We start from the raw sequence: 18,563 nt of genomic DNA, 5'->3' as shown, positions 1-18,563 counted from the left end.
AATGCTTGAGTGTGGGTATCTGCATCTGTTTCAGTTAGCTGCTGGGTGGAGCCTCTTAGAGGACAGTTATGCTAGGCTCCCATCTGCAAGCATCGCAGACTATCATTAAAAGCATCAGGGATTGGTGCTTGTTCATGGGATGGGTCTCAAGTTGGGTCAGTTATGGGTTAGTCATTTCCTTAGTCTCTTCTCACCGTTTGTCTTGGCAGGCATTTCTTTTATAAGAACAAAATTTATATCTAAAGTTTTCTGGGTGGATTGGTGTCCTTATCCCTCCACCTGTGAACCGGCCTGCCTATAGGAGGTTGTTCTCTCAATTTCCATATCCCTACTGCTATGTGTCTCAGGTAAGGTCACCTGCATTGACCCTGTGATCCTCCCTCATCCCAGGTCTCTGGCACTTCCCAGAGATTTTCCCAGTCCCCTACATATGGCAGCTGCATATTTCCATTTATTCTACTGGCCCACTGGCTCTCTGTCCTGTCTCTCCCCACTCCTGATCCTAAGCAACCTATTCCTCTTCCCATCCCTTGTCCAACCCACTTTCCTCCCTTCCTGTGCCTTCTATGAATATATTTTCCCCTTCTCAATGAAATTCAAGTATCCTTCCTTGGGCCTTCCTTCTTATTTAGCTTCTTTGGGTCAGTGGCCATAAGTTATGAAGTACAGGAGACCTGTAATACAATCTACCTAGTAAATCTTACCAATGGTGTCAATCTCTGGTGACCAAGGATTCAAATCTATGACCCATTGCAGACCGTTCTTATTCAAACCACCACAAACAATTTCCCTCATTCTTATAGATACAAAATTTCAACAAGATATTTAAACACATTCAGAAGGTCAGATATTATGTCAATGTTGGTTTCAACTTAGGTATGGTTTAACTTACCCAAATTAATAAATATGATGTAATATATAAATATACATAAGTATATATCAAGCAATATCAATACATATTGAAAAGAGATTTTCCTCCATCCTAAGGTACTGAAAAACTTAAGGCAATACACAACACCATATATATTGAATAAGGGAAAACTGAGAACATGTACCCTGAAATTTGTAGTGAGATAAGTACCTAATTTTGCTTATTTGGTAAAGTTGCCCAAACTCTTAGGTAGAATGATAATACAAAATTTTTATTGAAAAATATCTAAATAGTAAGAAAAGAAGTCAAAATACCTCTATTTTCATGTGACATTCTTAGACTGCAGGATCCTAAAGACAGTGTCAGAAACCACTAATACACCAAAACAAAATTATTGAGAAAAGTTAGAAAAATAGGCAATTTGTAATAGCTTAAAAATTAAAATACATGCTAATAAGCCTAACCATTGTGCTGAAAGGAATTTCAATAAATATTTATAAAACACTAAAGAAAGAAGTTGAAGAAGCAACTATAAGATGGTAAGATCTAGATACACAGAGGCAAAATTCCTCTAGGACCAGACAGTTCCGGTTTTTAGCAGGAGTCCCAATCTTGCGCTCCCTGCCTCCAGCTCCCTGCTCCCAAACCCCATGGGAGAGAGAGCTCACCACCAAGACAGGTGGGCACTCCTGAGACTGCAGAGCAGAAGAGACCACCAACACTGCCCACCCCTGCCCACATCCCTGGCCCAAGAAGAAACTATATACGGCCTCTGGGTTCCCGTAGAGGAGGGCCCAGGAGCAGCATGTCCCCTGCTTCTGAGACACCGCAGGAACCTGAAGGGACTAACCAGATAAACAGTTCTCTGCACCCAAATCCCGTGGGAGGGAGAGCTAAACCTTCAGAGAGGCAAACATGCCTGGGAAGCCAGAAGAGACTACACTCTGCCCACATCTCTGACTCCAGAGGAAAACACCAAACGCCATCTAGAACCCTGGTGCAAGGAAGCTCCCAGAAAGGTCTGTGCAGATCTTCCTGGTTGCTGCCACCTCGGAGAGCTCATAAGCAGCACCCCTCGAGCACTTGAGCCTCGGGACTGGAGGTAAGACAAAACTTAGAGCTCCAAGCAACATACCTGGTGAACTCAAGACACAGCCCCACAGGAACAGCTAAAGACCTGTAAATAGGAAAAACTACACGCCCGAAAGCAGAACACTCTGTCCCCATAACTGGCTGAAAGAAAACAGGAAAACAGGTCTACAACACTCCTGACATACAGGCTTATAGGACAGTCTAGCCACTGTCAGAAATAGCAGAACAAAGTAACACCAGAGATAATCTGATGGCGAGAGGCAAGCACAGGAACCCAAGCAACAGAAACCAAGACTACATGGCACCATCGGAGCCCAATTCTCCCACCAAAGCAAACACGGAATATCCAAACACACCAGAGAAACAAAATCTAGTTTCAAAATCATATTTGAACATGATGCTGGAGGACTTCAAGAAAGACATGAAAAACTCCCTTAGAGAAACACACGGAAATATAAATAAATAAGTAGAAGCCTACAGAGAGGAATCACAAAAAATCCCTGAAAGAATTGCAGGAAAACATAAATAAAGAAGTAGAAGCCTATAGAGAGAAATCACAAAAATCCCTGAAAGAATTCCAGGAAAGCACAATCAAACAATTGAAGGAATTAAAAACGGAGATAGAAGCAATCAAGAAAGAACACATGGAAACAACCCTGGATATAGAAAACCAAAGGAAGAGACAAGGAGCCGTAGATGCAAGCATCACCAACAGAATACAAGACATAGAAGAGAGAATCTCAGGAGCAGAAGATTCCATAGAAATCATCGACTCAACAGTCAAAGATAATGTAAAGCTGAAAAAGCTACTGGTCCAAAAATACAGGAAATCCAGGACTCAATGAGAAGATCAAACATAGGGATAATAGGTATAGAAGAGAGTGAAGACTCCCAGCTCAAGGGACCAGGAAATATCTTCAACAAAATCATAGAAGAAAACTTCCCTAACCTAAAGAAAGAGATACCCATAAACATACAAGAAGCCTACAGAACTCCAAATAGATTGGACAAGAAAAGAAACACCTCCCGATACATAATAGTCAAAACACCAAATGCACAAAACAAAGAAACAATATTAAAAGCAGTAAGGGAAAAACGTCAAGTAACATATAAAGGCAGACCTATCAAAATCACACCAGACTTTTCACCAGAGACTATGAAAGCCAGAAGATCCTGGACAGATGTCATACAGACCCTAACAGAACACAAATGACAGCCCAGGTTACTGTATCCTGCAAATCTCTCAATTAACATAGATGGAGAAACCAAGATATTCCATGACAAAACCAAATTTACACAATATCTTTCTACAAATCCAGCACTACAAAGGATAATAAATGGTAAAGCCCAATATAAGGAGGTAAGCTACACCCTAGAAAAAGCAAGAAACTAATCGTCTTTGCAACAAAACAAAGAGAAGAAAAGCACACAAACATAACTTCACATCCAAATATGAATATAACAGGAAGCAATAATCACTATTCCTTAATATTTCTCAATATCAATAGTATCAACTCCCCAATAAAAAGACATAGATTAACAAACTGGATACGCAATGAGGACCCTGCATTCTGCTGCCTATAGGAAACACACCTCAGAGACAAAGACAGACACTACCTCAGAGTAAAAGGCTGGAAATCAGCTTTCCAAGCAAATGGCCGGAAGAAGCAAGCTGGAGTAGCCATTCTAATATCAAATAAAATCAATTTTCAACTAAAAGTCATCAAAAAAGATAAGGAAGGACACTTCACATTCATCAAAGAAAAAATCCACCAAGATTAACTCTCAATCCTAAATATCTATGCCCCAAATACAAGGGCACCTACATACGTAAAAGAAACCTTACTAAAGCTCAAAACACACATTGCACCTCACACAATAATAGTAGGAGATTTCAACACCCCACTCTCATCAATGGACAGATCATGTAAACAGAAATTAAACAGAGACGTAGACAGACTAAGAGAAGTCATGAACCAAAAGGACTTAACAGATATTTATAGAACATTCTATCCTAAAGCAAAAGGATATACATTCTTCTCAGCACCTCATGGTACTTTCTCCAAACTTGACCTTATAATTGGTCAAAAAGCGGGCCTTAACAGGTACAGAAAGAAAGAAATAATCCCGTGCGTGCTATCAGACCACCACGGCCTAAAGCTGGTCTTCAATAAAAATAAGGGAAGAACGCCCACATATATGTGGAAGTTGAACAATGCTCTACTCAATGATAACCTGGTCAAGGAAGAAATAAAGAAAGAAATTAAAGACTTCTTAGAATTTAATGAAAATAAAGGTACAACATACCCAAACTTATGGGAAAAAATGAAAGCTGTGCTAAGAGGAAAACTCATAGCTCTGAGTGCCTGCAGAAAGAAACAGGAGAGAACATATGTCAGCAGCTTGACAGCACACCTAAAAGCTCTAGAACAAAAAGAAGCAAATACACCCAGGAGGAGTAGAAGGCAGGAAATAATCAAACTCAGAGCTGAAATCAGCCAAGTAGAAACAAAAAGGACCACAGAAAGAATCAACAGAAACAAAAGTTGGTTGGTTCTTTGAGAAAATCAACACATAGATAAACCCTTAGCCACACTAATGAGAGGACACAGAGAGTGTGTCCAAATTAACAAAATCAGAAATGAAAAGGGAGACATAACTACAGATTCAGAGGAAATTCAAAAAATCATCAGATCTTACTATAAAAGCATATATTCAACAAAAGTTGAAAATCTCCAGGAAATGGACAATTTCCTAGAAAGATACCAGGTACCGAAGTTAAATCAGGAACAGATAAAGCAGTTAAACAACCCCATAACTCCTAAGGAAATAGAAGCAGTCATTAAAGGTCTCCCAACCAAAAAGAGCCCAGGTCCAGACGGGTTTAGTGCAGAATTCTCTCAGACCTTCATAGAAGACCTCATACCAATACTATCCAAACTATTCCACAAAATTGAAAGAGATGGAGCACTACCAAATTCCTTCTATGAAGCCACAATTACTCTTATACCTAAACCTCACAAAGACCCAACAAAGAAAGAGAACTTCAGACCAATTTTCCTTAGGAATATCGATGCAAAAATATTCAATAAAATTCTGGCAAACTGAATCCAAGAACACATCAAAACTTAATCATCCACCATGATCAAGTCGGCTTCATCCCAGGCATGCAGGGATGGTTTAATATATGGAAAACCATCAACGTGATCCATTATATAAACAAACTGAAAGAACAAAACCACACGATCATTTCATTAGATGCTGAGAAAGCATTTGACAAAATTCAACACCCCTTCATGATAAAAGTCCTGGAAAGAATAGGAATTCAAGGCCCATACCTAAACATAGTAAAAGCCATATATAGCAAACTAGTTGTTAACATAAAACTAAATGGAGAGAAACTTGAAGCAATCCCACTAAAATCAGGGACTAGAGAAGGCTGCCCACTCTCTCCCTACTTATTCAATATAGTTCTTGAAGTTCTAGCCAGAGCAATCAGACAACAAAAGGAAATCAAGGGGATACAGACTGGTAAAGAAGAAGTCAAAATATCACTATTTGCAGATGATATGATAGTATATTTAAGTGATCCCAAAAGTTCCACCAGAGAACTACTAAACCTGATAAACAACTTCAGCAAAGTTGCTGGGTATAAAATTAACTCAAATAAATCAGTAGCCTTCCTCTACACAAAAGAGAAACAAGCCGAGAAAGAAATTAGGGAAACAACACCCTTCATAATAGACCCAAACAATATAAAGTAGTTCGGTGTGACTTTAACCAAGCAAGTAAAAGATCTGTACAATAAGAACTTCAAGACTCTGAAGAAAGAAATTGAAGAAGACCTCAGAAGATGGAAAGATCTCCCATGCTCATGGATTGGCAGGATTAATATAGTAAAAATGGCCATTTTACCAAAAGCGATCTACAGATCCAATGCAATCCATTATCAAAATACCAATCCAATTCCTAAAAGAGTTAGACAGAACAAATTGCAATTTCATCTGGAATAACAAAAAATCCAGGATAGATAAAGCTATCCTCAACAACAAAAGGACTTCAGGGGGAATCACTATCCCTGAACTCAAGCAGTATTACAGAGCAATAGTGATAAAAACTGCATGGTATTGGTACAGAGACAGACAGATAGACCAATGAAATAGAATTGAAGACCCAGAAATGAACCCACACACCTATGGGCACTTGATTTTTGACAAAGGAGCCAAAACCATTCAATGGAAAAAGATAGCATTTTCAGCAAATGGTGCTGGTTCAACTGGAGGTCAACTTGTAGAAGAATGCAGATTGATCCATGCTTATAACCCTGTACAAAGCTTAAGTCCAAGTGGATCAAGGACCTCCACATCAAACCAGACACACTCAAACTAATAGAAGAAAAACTAGGGAAGCATCTGGAACACATGGGCACTGGAAAAAATTTCCTGAACAAAACACCAATGGCTTATGCTCTAAGATCAAGAATCGACAAATGGGATCTCATAAAACTGCAAAGCTTCTGTAAGGCAAAGGACACTGTGGTTAGGACAAAATGGCTACCAACAGTTTGGAAAAAGATCTTTACCAATCCTACAACAGATAGAGGCCTTATATCCAAAATATACAAAGAACTCAAGAAGTTAGTCCGCAGGGAGACAAATAACCCTATTAGAAAATGGGGTTCAGAACTAAACAAAGAATTCACATTTGTGGAATACCGAATGGCTGAGAAACACCTAAAGAAATGTTCAACATCTTTAGTCATAAGGGAAATGCAAATCAAAGTAACCCTGAGATTACACCTCACACCAGTGAGAATGTCTAAGAGCAAAAACTCAGGTGACAACAAATGCTGGGGAGGATGTGGAGAAAGAGGAACAATCCTCCATTGTTGGTGGGATTGCAGACTGGTACAACCATTCTGGAAATCAGTCTGGAGGTTCCTCAGAAAATTGGACATTGAACTACCTGCGGATCCAGCTATACCTCTCTTGGGCATATACCCAAAAGATGCCCCAACATAAAAAAAAGACACATGTTCCACTATGTTCATAGCAGCCTTATTTATAATATCCAGAAGCTGGAAAGAACCCAGATGCCCTTCAACAGAGGAATGTATACAGAAAATGTGGTACATCTACACAATGGAATATTACTCAGCTATCAAAAACAATGCCTTTATGAAATTCATAGACAAATGGTTGGAACTGGAAAATATCATCCTGAGTGAGGTAACCCAATCACAGAAAAACACACATGGTATGCACTCATTGATAAGTGGCTATTAGCCCAAATGCTTGAATCACCCTAGATGCATAGAACACATGAAACTCAAGACGGATGATCAAAATGTGAATGCTTCACTCCTTCTTTAAAAGGGGGAACAAGAATACCATTGGAAGGGAATAGAGAAGCAAAGATTAAAACAGAGACAAAACGAACACCCATTCAGAGCCTGCCCCACATGTGGCCCATACATATACAGCCACCCAATTAGACAAGATGGATGAAGCAAAGAAGTGCAGACCGACAGGAGCCAGATGTAGATCGCTTCTGAGAGACCCAGCCAGCATACAGCAAATACAGAGGCGAATGGCAGCAGCAAACCACTGAACTGAGAATAGGTCCCCCGTTGAAGGAATCAGAGAAAGAACTGGAAGAGCTTGAAGGGGCTCGAGACCCCTTATGAACAACAATGCCAAGCAACTAGAGCTTCCAGGGACTAAGCCACTACCTAAAGACTATACATGGACTGACCTTGGACTCTGACCTCATAGGTAGCAATGAATATCCTAGTAAGAGCAGCAGTGGAAGGGGAAGCCCTGGGTCCTGCTAAGACTGAACCCCCAGTGAACTAGATTGTTGTGGGGAGGGCGGCAAGGGGGGAGGATGGGGAGTGGAACACCCATAAAGAAGGGGAGGGGGAAGGGGGATGTTTACCCGGAAACCAATACTCAAGTTAATAATAATAATAAAAAAACATTAATTAGTAGATTATTTTGTTGTGACACTTAACGTTAATGAACCTGAAAATACCAGTTTTATGAGATCCCATTTGTTGATTCTTGATCTTAGAGCATAAGCCCCTGGTGTTTGTTTAGGAAGTTTTCTCCAGTGCCCATGTGTTCGAGATTCTTCCCCACTTTTTCTTCTACAGGAATGGGATGTAGATCTCTCCCGAGAGACACACCCAGAATACAGCAAATACAGAGGCTAATGCCAACAGCAAACCACTGAGCTGAGAATAGGACCCCCGTTGAAGGAATCAGAGAAAGAACTGGAAGAGCTTGAAGGGGCTCGAGACCCCTTATGAACAACAATGCCAAGCAACTAGAGCTTCCAGGGACTAAGCCACTACCTAAACACTATACATGGACTGACCCTGGACTCTGACCTCATAGGTAGCATTGAATATCCTAGTAAAATCACCAGTGGAAGTGGAAGCCCTTGGTCCTGCTAATACTGATCCCCCAGTGAACGTGATTGTTGCGGGGAGGGAGGGCAGGGAGGGGAACACCCATAAAGAAGGGAAGGGGGAGGGATTAGAGGGATGTTTGCCAGGAAACTGGGAAAGGGAATAACATTCGAAATGTAAATAAGAAATGGAATAACAATCGAAATGTAAATAAGAAATACTCAAGTTAATAAAAAAATAAAAAAATAAAATAAAATAAAAAGATGGTAAGATCTACAATGCTTATGCACTTGTAGAAAAATATTGGGAAAATGACTGTACTACTGAAAACAATCTACAGGTTCTTTGCAATCCAAATTAAAATCCCATAAAATATTTTTCAGAGAAAAATGAAACAACAATCGAAAAATTCATATAAAACAGAAAAGATCTTGAGATTATAATATCTAACTTCACAGTACACCATGGAGCAATGATAATAAAGGACACGTGATACTGAAACAAAACTAAACATACCAATGGGGTAGAATTGAGAATGTAGAAATAAATATTTCCATACAATCATGTCATTTTCTTGAGAAAGGTGTAAAAACATATGATGGGAAAAAAAGTCAGTTTTTCAACAAAGAGTGCAGGGAACACTGAACGGTAACAGGAAGAATGAATTAGGTCTGTATCAATTATCCTGCACAAAAGAATAAATTCTAAATGCATCAGAGGTTTTTTAAAACATTAAACATAGACAAAAACAGAGAAAAGAATTTAAGCTATGAATATAGGCAAAATCTTTTACAACACATTTCAAATGCACAGAAAATTGCTAGAGAAATTGACAAAAGACCCTTCTCACTGAGTCTGTTGGAGCAGGCCAAGCTGCCCTGAGCAGCCTTCTGGGCCCTCTGGACTCCCATTCTCTACCCCTCCCCAATATCTCAGCTCACCTTCATCAGACCTGTGGATCCTAAAACATACAATAAGCTTCCATTCCGACACTCATCTTCTCTACTCACTGAGTCCTTTGTGACACCCCAAGCTGCCCTGAGCAGTCTGCTATTAATGCTGCTCCTCCATGCGTTCCTCCCCTACCCAACTTCATCAGACCTGCAGATTCTGAACAATACAGGTTAGTTTCTCTTTCTGCTAGCATCTCCCTTGCCCTCTGACTGCTCTGGGACACTCCAAGCTGTACAGAGCAAACTGATAGCCCAAGCAGGCATCTGTTCTCCTGTCACCTCACTATCCATCTTCATCAGACCTGTGAGTCATGAATCATACAGATTTGCAGATGCAGAACCATACAGCCCAAGGACATGCATCAGAGGCCTGCCACACCAGGCTCATGGAAGTTACCTCCCCTCCCAGTACCTACTACAACAGGAAGATCCATGGAAGAAAGCCATCCAAATGGCTAAAGACCCTATAATCAACAAAAGGCAGGGCAATGTAACACCCTCAGAGCACAACTACTCTACTATAGCAAGCCCTGGATACCCTAAAACAACAGAAGCACAAGAAAATAACCTTAAATCTAACCTTATAATGATGATAGAGGTCTTTAAAGGGGAAACAATAAATCCCTTAAAGACATACAGGAAAATACAATTAAATGGGTGAAAGAAATAAATAAAACTGTGTAAGACCTGAAAATGGCAATAGAAGCAATAAAGAAAATACAAACTGAGAGAATCCTGGAGATGGAAAACCTAGTAAAAAGAATGGGAACAACAGACACAAGAATTTTCAACAGAATAAAGGAAATGGACAGAAATCTACCACCCACCCTATAAAAAAAAAGATGTGAAGTGGAAGTTAAAGAAGGGAAATTCATATTTTTCTTTAAAAAAAAACTCTTGGGATATGTTCAGTGCACCAAAAAGTGAGATTAAACAGCATTGATCCATTCAGGTAGAAAATCTTAGATATTCTACTGGACTCTAAAAGACAAAAAAAAATACTGTTTGGAATGAAATGCAAAAATGCTAGAACTTGTTTATTGCTTAGTGGAGAAAGATGAACTATCACAAAAATGAATGCAGCTAAGATGTATGATAACTTTTAAAAAGAGTAACCTGAGCAAGTGTCCTTTGTGGTAAAATGGAGTATCTTTTAGGTATATGCCCAAGATTTTTTAGATGGGTTTGAGGCACATTAATTCCCAACTTTCTGAGGAGCCACCATGTAGATTTCCATAGGTTGTACAAGTTCACACTCTCACTAGCAATGAACAAAGTTCCCATTGATCTGCATTCACACCAGTATGAGTATTACTCATGTTTAAAAAATGATATTATGAATTTTGGATGCAATTAGAACAACATAATTATGCAATCCTGAGAGAGTTATTCTAGACCCAAAAGACAAATATGGTATGTACTAATTTATAAGTTGATATTAGCTGTTATATAAATGATAACCAAACTACCATCCACAGACTTAAAGAGGTCAGGTAAAGAGGAGGGTTATAGAGCGTATACATGTGCCATCCTGACTAGGAAGATGGGATGGGGGAGGTAAACAAACAAAAAGACGAGTGGATGTTGGAATCAATAAAAGTTGGGGCTGAGTGTTAAGGGGAGGCTATGGAAATTGTATGTAAGCAGTGTGGAGGATAAACAAGGCTAGCTTTAAAAGAGTTGTACAATCAGATAATTGGAAGTGATATATTTGGTATGGTTAGAAGGACTCAAAATTTTTTGAGGCAGAGATCTCATGATGCAACTGAAAATTTAAGATCACGCCCTACTCTATGAAGAATACAGTCATCAATAGGAATAAATATGCTCTATGTTCTGAATCTCCTCTCCTTTTTTTCAGAGACAGGTTCTTGTTACATTATTCAAAGTTGCCCTTAGACTTTCAGTGATCTTCCTTACTCAAAAGCCATATTCACAAAATGCTGAAATGACAGTCATGAACCACTGTCTCTTGATGATAACATTTTTCATGAATATGGAAGTGTGTAAAATTATGAACATATGATAAAGATTTAATTGAAAGCAGAAATCTATTGTTATAAAATTATATGACAAAATACCCATAGTATGTGAAAGAGAGTGGCATTGGCAAGTAGAAGCATGGAAATTCTCGAATCCAAGTCTATAAGGCAGTTCTTCTTCATTTGGGAATGTCAGAATCACATAGAAAGATTACAATTATTTGAAATGTCTTTTTACATGTGATCATCTTATTCAATGTGATTTTTATATTCTCAGATATTAGAGCCATGAAGTCATTTACAGTAAATTTCATAGAGCAAGACAGAATCTACATCAAGTCAAAAATTGCAAGTCTTTTACTTTGGCTTTGTATTCATATACTTCCTTAAATTTGCTTGTGTCTATACCAAATGAAGAAAAAGACAGTGCACTGAGAGTATATCTCTAACAGGTAGTGATAACAGTTGTCTGTCACTGCAGTAGATACATAAATGTTATGTTCTGATGCAACTGTGATAGCTAAGAAACTATATGAACAACCCCAGTAGTATCCAGCATGCTGCTGGTACCAGATACTTGCTAAATTGATTAACTGGATGCATTTTAATGAAATTTATACACGTAAAAATTCACTGATTTCATGAACATTTTAATACAGAAGTAATGGTAGAGAACCACCAAATGCTAAAATTGCTTTTAGACATAGTAGTAAGACTAAGTCTTACTGGTTTAATGATAATATTCAGTGGTCTTTCTGAGGCTCCTGATTCCCTTTTGTATAGATTTTCTCCTTAATAACTGTGACAATACAATGTTAAATTTGATATAAGTTGCTCTATTTCTCCAGTAGATTTCTTTCATTGCAAAAACAGTTATAGAGGCTTTTAAATTTGAATTATAACAGTAATTCAGGAGACGCTATGTTGCCTTCCATCCAGTCTGAGCTCTTAATAGCTTATTCACATGTGATGACACATGAAGCAAGCTTTATTTTTCGTTTTAGAAAATTGACTGGTACATTGTGCCTTTCTTTTCTGGAGGTTGGAAATGTAAGCTAGAAATGGCCCCAAGTACAAAAGACATGAATGTCAAGCACAATTGGTTAGAATCCCCTACAGTTTTCCATTATACCCATTCTTAATCTTTAAAAAAAGGACTTTTATCTGTGCTTCCTATGACATAAAAAAAATTGTTCTTGATTACTGTCCATTCTTTTCCATACTCTTAACCCATTCAGACATTCATTTTATGGAGCTTTAAAACAGGTTGCATTTTCAAAAATGCTTCATTTTGTTTTCAGAATTGTTTTGTGAGCATTGTCAAAAATAGACTCCAATTTTACACCAGTTCTTAACTTTTAATAATATATACATTATAACCATACTTATAGGATCATATTGATGCAAATTACATGAGTTTGAGATAGAGCAAGCAGTGTTTTTCTTTGCATACCCACTAAAACAGAGTTCCATTTTTCACATCCTCACTAGAATATTTTTATGATAGTCTTCCTATCAAGAAGGAGATGATACTTTATTATTACTATGCTTGTATTTGCATTTTTAATGCACTAGTAATGTTGAACCCCTTTTTACATTTCTCTAGCTCTTTCTCATTCGAAATTTTGAAAACAATATTCTGGTGTTGGCCTCTATGAATGTAATATTCAAAATATATCTGTATGAGCAGTGTAGGGTTGAGGAGTTGTGAGGTATTAGGTTAAAAGTATTTGCATATGATGTTTCTCTACCCAATTAGACCAGTGAGTTATGGGAACCTGACCTGGGCAGAATTGAAAAAGTAGGCAAAAGGAGTTGCAAAGAAAGTAGGTAGGATGGATATTAAAAGATCTGAATGCTTCTATGAGAAGATGTGAGAAATTGGATTGTGGAAGCTAAATGTGACCACATAGGATGAAAGAGACAATGTTATAAGAGTGATTCAGTAGAGAAAGAAGATTCTGCATCCTTGAATATATGCAACTGCAAAAGAGTATAAGAAGGGATGAGATGGGAATGAGAATTTTCAGTTGTTAAGTGTGTCAGAAAAATAATTTAACATGTTAAGCACGTAAATACCTGGGCAATGGTAATATCTCACACCAACAAACCAAACAGGTTGTGTCATCATGATTCCCATGAATATGCAGTCAGTCCCAGATATATAGGGATTTCCAGACCACCTTGAGCTACAGAACAAAGCTTTGCAAAACTCAATGTCATTTCTTTAGATACTCTAAATTTAATGCATTAAGTTTTTCTCCAATTAATTATAAAGGGACCACTGGTTTTTATCTAAAGCAAAACTGAGTTTTTTTCATGTGGTACATCCATTGTATAAAAAAAATAACTAAATAATTAATTTAGGATTATTCAAGAGCTATAAAATGTGTATCTACAATTTGAGCTCATATTTTCCAATCTATACATTGATAGTCTTAACCAAGTAGTAGTAGTATTTACTGAATCCAAAGTTAGGTTAGACTTTATACTGTATCACTAGCTAAGAGAAAATAATTAATACTGTGTTTATTTTACATATGATGAAAATGGGGTTCAGAAAAATTCCATGCTTATGGAGAGCCAAACATATTAAATTACACTGCTGGAGATTTTAAACCAATATGGACCCCAAATCCATTCCCATTTTTGCTCTATCATTCTGCTTCTGTGCATATTCTTCCTTTTGAGAGGAGAAAGGTAGCAAAAAATTAGGAGCAAAAAATTACTAAATTTCCCATTTTGTCTACTTCCCTACACATATTTCCCCTCTAAACTTTGTTGTTTTTTTTTTTTTTTTGGTTCTTTTTTTCGGAGCTGGGGACCGAACCCAGGGCCTTGCGCTTCCTAGGCAAGCGCTCTACCACTGAGCTAAATCCCCAACCTAAACTTTGTTTTAAATTGAATCTATAGAACTAATAATTTTTATGTAATAGTACATAAGTCAAAGCATAAGCATACAATTTTATTATTCAATTGGATTTCCTTTTATTATTCCTTCATATAGATGCTATGTTGAGCTTGGGGAACAAAATATGCATGTGAAAATAAGAAATCAGCAGTTTGTGTTACCTACTGCTGTATAATAAAGATTCTTCCTCAAGACAGAGCACAGACAAATGAATGTTCCCAGAAAGACAGAAATTCAAACAAAAATGAGAAAAAGTATAGGCCAGCATTAAAAATTACATTCTTCAAATAAAAGAATATCACAGATGCAGAAGACAACAAAGTTTCATTGATTGTCTACCTAAGACACCCTCAATGATATTCAAGCTCAACTCTCTTAATGTTAGAAGAGTTGACAGTGCTCTTACAGATTAGCTATTTCTGCTGAGTAACTTGCAGTCAGGATGCTAATCAAGGGAGAACAGAAACTGCCTTTGGTGATGAAAATTGCTTTCCAGTGACTGATTGTGCTGATCAATCTTCTGCAAGGGAAATCAGGAGTAAAAGATCGCCTATAATTACAAATAGGTGCTGCACTCATGTAGAAAAATAATCTACAGAGTAAAAAAACAATCAACTCTTAAAATTATGTTGAATTATATATATATATATATATACCACTATGTAAAAATATATTTTTATATATTTTTCTGTGGCATTGTCATAATTGATAATACTTCACAATATAAAAATAGTATCAGATTGCTCCTAAGAATTTTTAAAAGTCATTGGAAGCAGCAAATATCAAGATTAATGGTTGAGAGATTAATTTCATTTCCTACCATTATTCATAGATGTGATAACTATAACAGAATTGTCAACAGTAAAATGTATGTTTATAAATTCTAACTATCACTGCAGTTCAATAAATGATTCTGTTTCAGTGTCTTTATTCAGAGATTATGTAGGTTCATTGTGGCATTCAAGATATAAAATGTAGTATAATGTTCAATATTTTTGTTTGATCTACACAGGTATCATTAAATAGAGTATAAAATTTACACTCCTGTCCAAAAGTAATTAAGAGTATGTTTTCAATCTCTTCTATATTTAAGTCAATTTAAAAAGACTATGATTTAACAGTCAAGCACCTACACCATAGGAAATTATATATGGCAGTAAAATATAAGTAAGGCAATACATGAAATTTAGAAAGATATATTTGGTGGCATAAACTCACATAAAATGTTTCTTTATATCTAGGAGACAATGCAATGGAAATACCTTAAAATTATTATAAACTTTCTAGAATATATTGTTTTAAGAGGAACTGTAAGGAAAGATGATTTGATTATAGGGGCATTACTTTGTCCTGACTTTCCCTGTTCTATATCCAAGCATATGGAAATTTCCTCTATTTTCAAATTATTTAGAAATGCCTCCTGCCTGAAAGCTATCACTTCTTGGAGAACTTCAGGCAGTGTCAAAAGAATATATTAAAATGTCTATTGTGATATGAATTTCTTTAAGGCTTCATGTGAAGCATTATTTTATTTCTTTGCACAAATCATGAAATGATGTTCATTTACCCTAATGATAAATCTTTTCAGTGATAGCAAATTTCTGTCAAACTTCTGTTTATCTTGACTAATTATTCTACATTTTAAACAAAATGATAGTATGGTTATTGATGATGCCCTAATGTAATGAAACTAAACATGTTCCGTAACATAGATTACCAGATATGATGCTAAAATCCATGAAAGTACACAAAGAGTGCCCTGACCAAGGCTATGTATAAAAATCACCATTTACCTTATCTTATACCTTCAGAGAGTTAGAGTTCTTGGCTTATACTTTCAGAGAGTTAGAGTCCATATTTGGGGAGCAAAGACATATTGGCAGGAACAGCCAAGAGCTTACATCTTGATTAACAAAGATGCAAAAAAAAAAAAAAAACCCAAAACAAAAACAAAAACCAACCAACCAAACAAACCCAGAAATGACAAGTCTTTTGACACCTCACATACTTCTTTCAGCAATGACACACCTACTAATCCTTTCTGTTTTTTATTGACTAAGTTGATTATTCACTTTAAGCCAAATGGAGCTTCCTCTCCCTCCTTTCTTTTTAGTCCGTCCTTCTCCCCTCCCCTCCTCTGACCCACATTTCTTCTCTTTCTCCCCAGAAAAGGGGAGGCCTTCCATGGACAGCAACCAGTTCAGGAATATTAAGCCACAGCAAGACAAGGAAGCCCAGTTAGGTGAAAAGATCCAAAGGCAGTCCATGACAGTCAGAGACAGCTTCTGATCCTGCTTTAGAAGTTCCACATGAAGACCCAGTTGCATAACTGCTACATATGTGCAGAGAGCCTAGGTATGTCCCATTCATGCTCTCTGGTTGGCAGTTCAGTCTCCATTAGCCCCCAAGTGCCCAGGTTAGTTGACTATATAGGTTTTCTTGCGGTGTTTTTCATCCCTCTTGTTCCCTTATCCCCTCCTCCCTATCTTTCATCCACAGCAGTCTCCAATCTCTTTTCAGCGTTAGGTTGTGGGTCTCTGCTACAGCTTCCATGAGTTTCAGAGTGAAGACCTTCTGATGACATTTATGCTAGGCTGCAAGTATAGCATAATATCATCAATAGTATCAAGGGTGGTATCCCTCTCATCACATAGGCCTTAAGCTGGGCCAGTCATTGGTTGTCTCTTCCCTCAAGCTCTGCTCCATCCCATTTACTGCAAACCCTCTAGGCAAGAAAGTTGTGGGTTGAAGGTTTTCTCGGTGGGTTGGTGCCACAAACACTTCATTGGAAGTCTTGCCTGGTTACACGAGGTGGCCTGTCCGGGCTCTATATCCCTCACTGCTAGGAGTTTTATCTAGGTTCATGCTCATAGATTTCTGGAAAATAATGGCATCATGGATTTTTCAGGCAAATGGATGCAACTAGAAAACATCATCCTGAATGAACAAACAGACACTAAAACACAAACATGGTATATACTCACCTATAAGTAGATATTAGTCATAAAAATAGAGAATAGAGGGGTTGGGGATTTAGCTCAGTGGTAGAGCGCTTGCCTAGCAAGCGCAAGGCCCTGGGTTCGGTCCCCAGCTCCGAAAAAAAAGAAAAAAAAATAGAGAATAGAAATACTACAAACCACAGAGCCAAAGAAGCTAAATAACAAGGAGGGCTGAAGGGGGCAAGATTGACTCTCACTAAGTAGGGGAAATAGATTAGATATCAGGGTTTATAGATAAAGGTGACTAGAATGGGAGGGGGTATGCATGCAAAGAGGAGGGATGAGGTTGGGGAGGATGGAGGTAGAGAGTATTGGGGAAGACAACTGGATGTGGCAGTGGCTTCTCTGAACAAGCTAGAGGACAAAGGCAACTCCAATTCCTTTTTAAAAAGTTTAACACCTGGGAAGTAATTAATCAACTATATACAACTATGGTGACCATTCTCCTTCATACCACCACAGCAAGTAAGGTATTATTAGTTCAATGAAAACAATTGTCAGATGTAGACACTTTGTGGTTTCATGAGAGTTAAAATGTGAAAGAGTTTGTCTTTTAGAAGAGGTAAAATACAATATTGTGATTTCAGGGTGAACACTGAAAATAATGATGTATTGTTTTCTTTCCTTTTTTTACAAGTGAGGCCTAATCATTTATGAAACATTATTTCAAATAGTAGTACACACTTGGCAACAGTCTTTATTACAGGGCAATTTATAATCTATTAATTCTTATCTTGGTAAACTACCCCTTTGAAAAAATTTATGGACTTACAATTTTCTTATTTTCAAGACTTTTATCTAACAGAACTCTTATGTAAGCAGTCTACCAACCGCTTGTCATTGAACAAATAATATTGTGTTGTGAATAGAACATTGCTTTTCTTCATTAAATGGCTTGATAATGTTTCTTTTTTCATTGGTAAACTTATTTATTTACTTTACATACACATCACAGTCCCTCCCCTCTTTTCCACCCAGTACTACTCTTACAATCTATTTCTTATTATGTCACAAATTGCAATATCCCATCTAATTTTTATAATGAAGGGATAAAATGATAAGCTTTAATTAATCAGCTCATTAATTTTAAAAGCTGATATATGTACATTTTTCTTATTGTATTGTGGGGTTAAAATACCTGGCAAAAGAAACTTGAAGAGAGATTTATTGTGGTATCCAGGATACCAAAAATGAAGAAGGTCTGAGAGCATGAGTGAAAGTCAGATTGACACACTGTACAACCAGAATTCAGGAATCACAAATGCTTTCTTGCTTTTCCTCCTCCTCCTCCTCCACTTCCTCCTTGCTGTGGTTGTCATCTTCTTCTTGTTCTTCTTGTTCTT

This window comes from Rattus norvegicus, chromosome X (assembly GCF_036323735.1).
Source record: "Rattus norvegicus strain BN/NHsdMcwi chromosome X, GRCr8, whole genome shotgun sequence".
In the NCBI taxonomy this organism is placed as follows: Eukaryota; Metazoa; Chordata; class Mammalia; order Rodentia; family Muridae; genus Rattus; species Rattus norvegicus.
Note: the sequence above shows the minus strand (reverse complement) of the source record.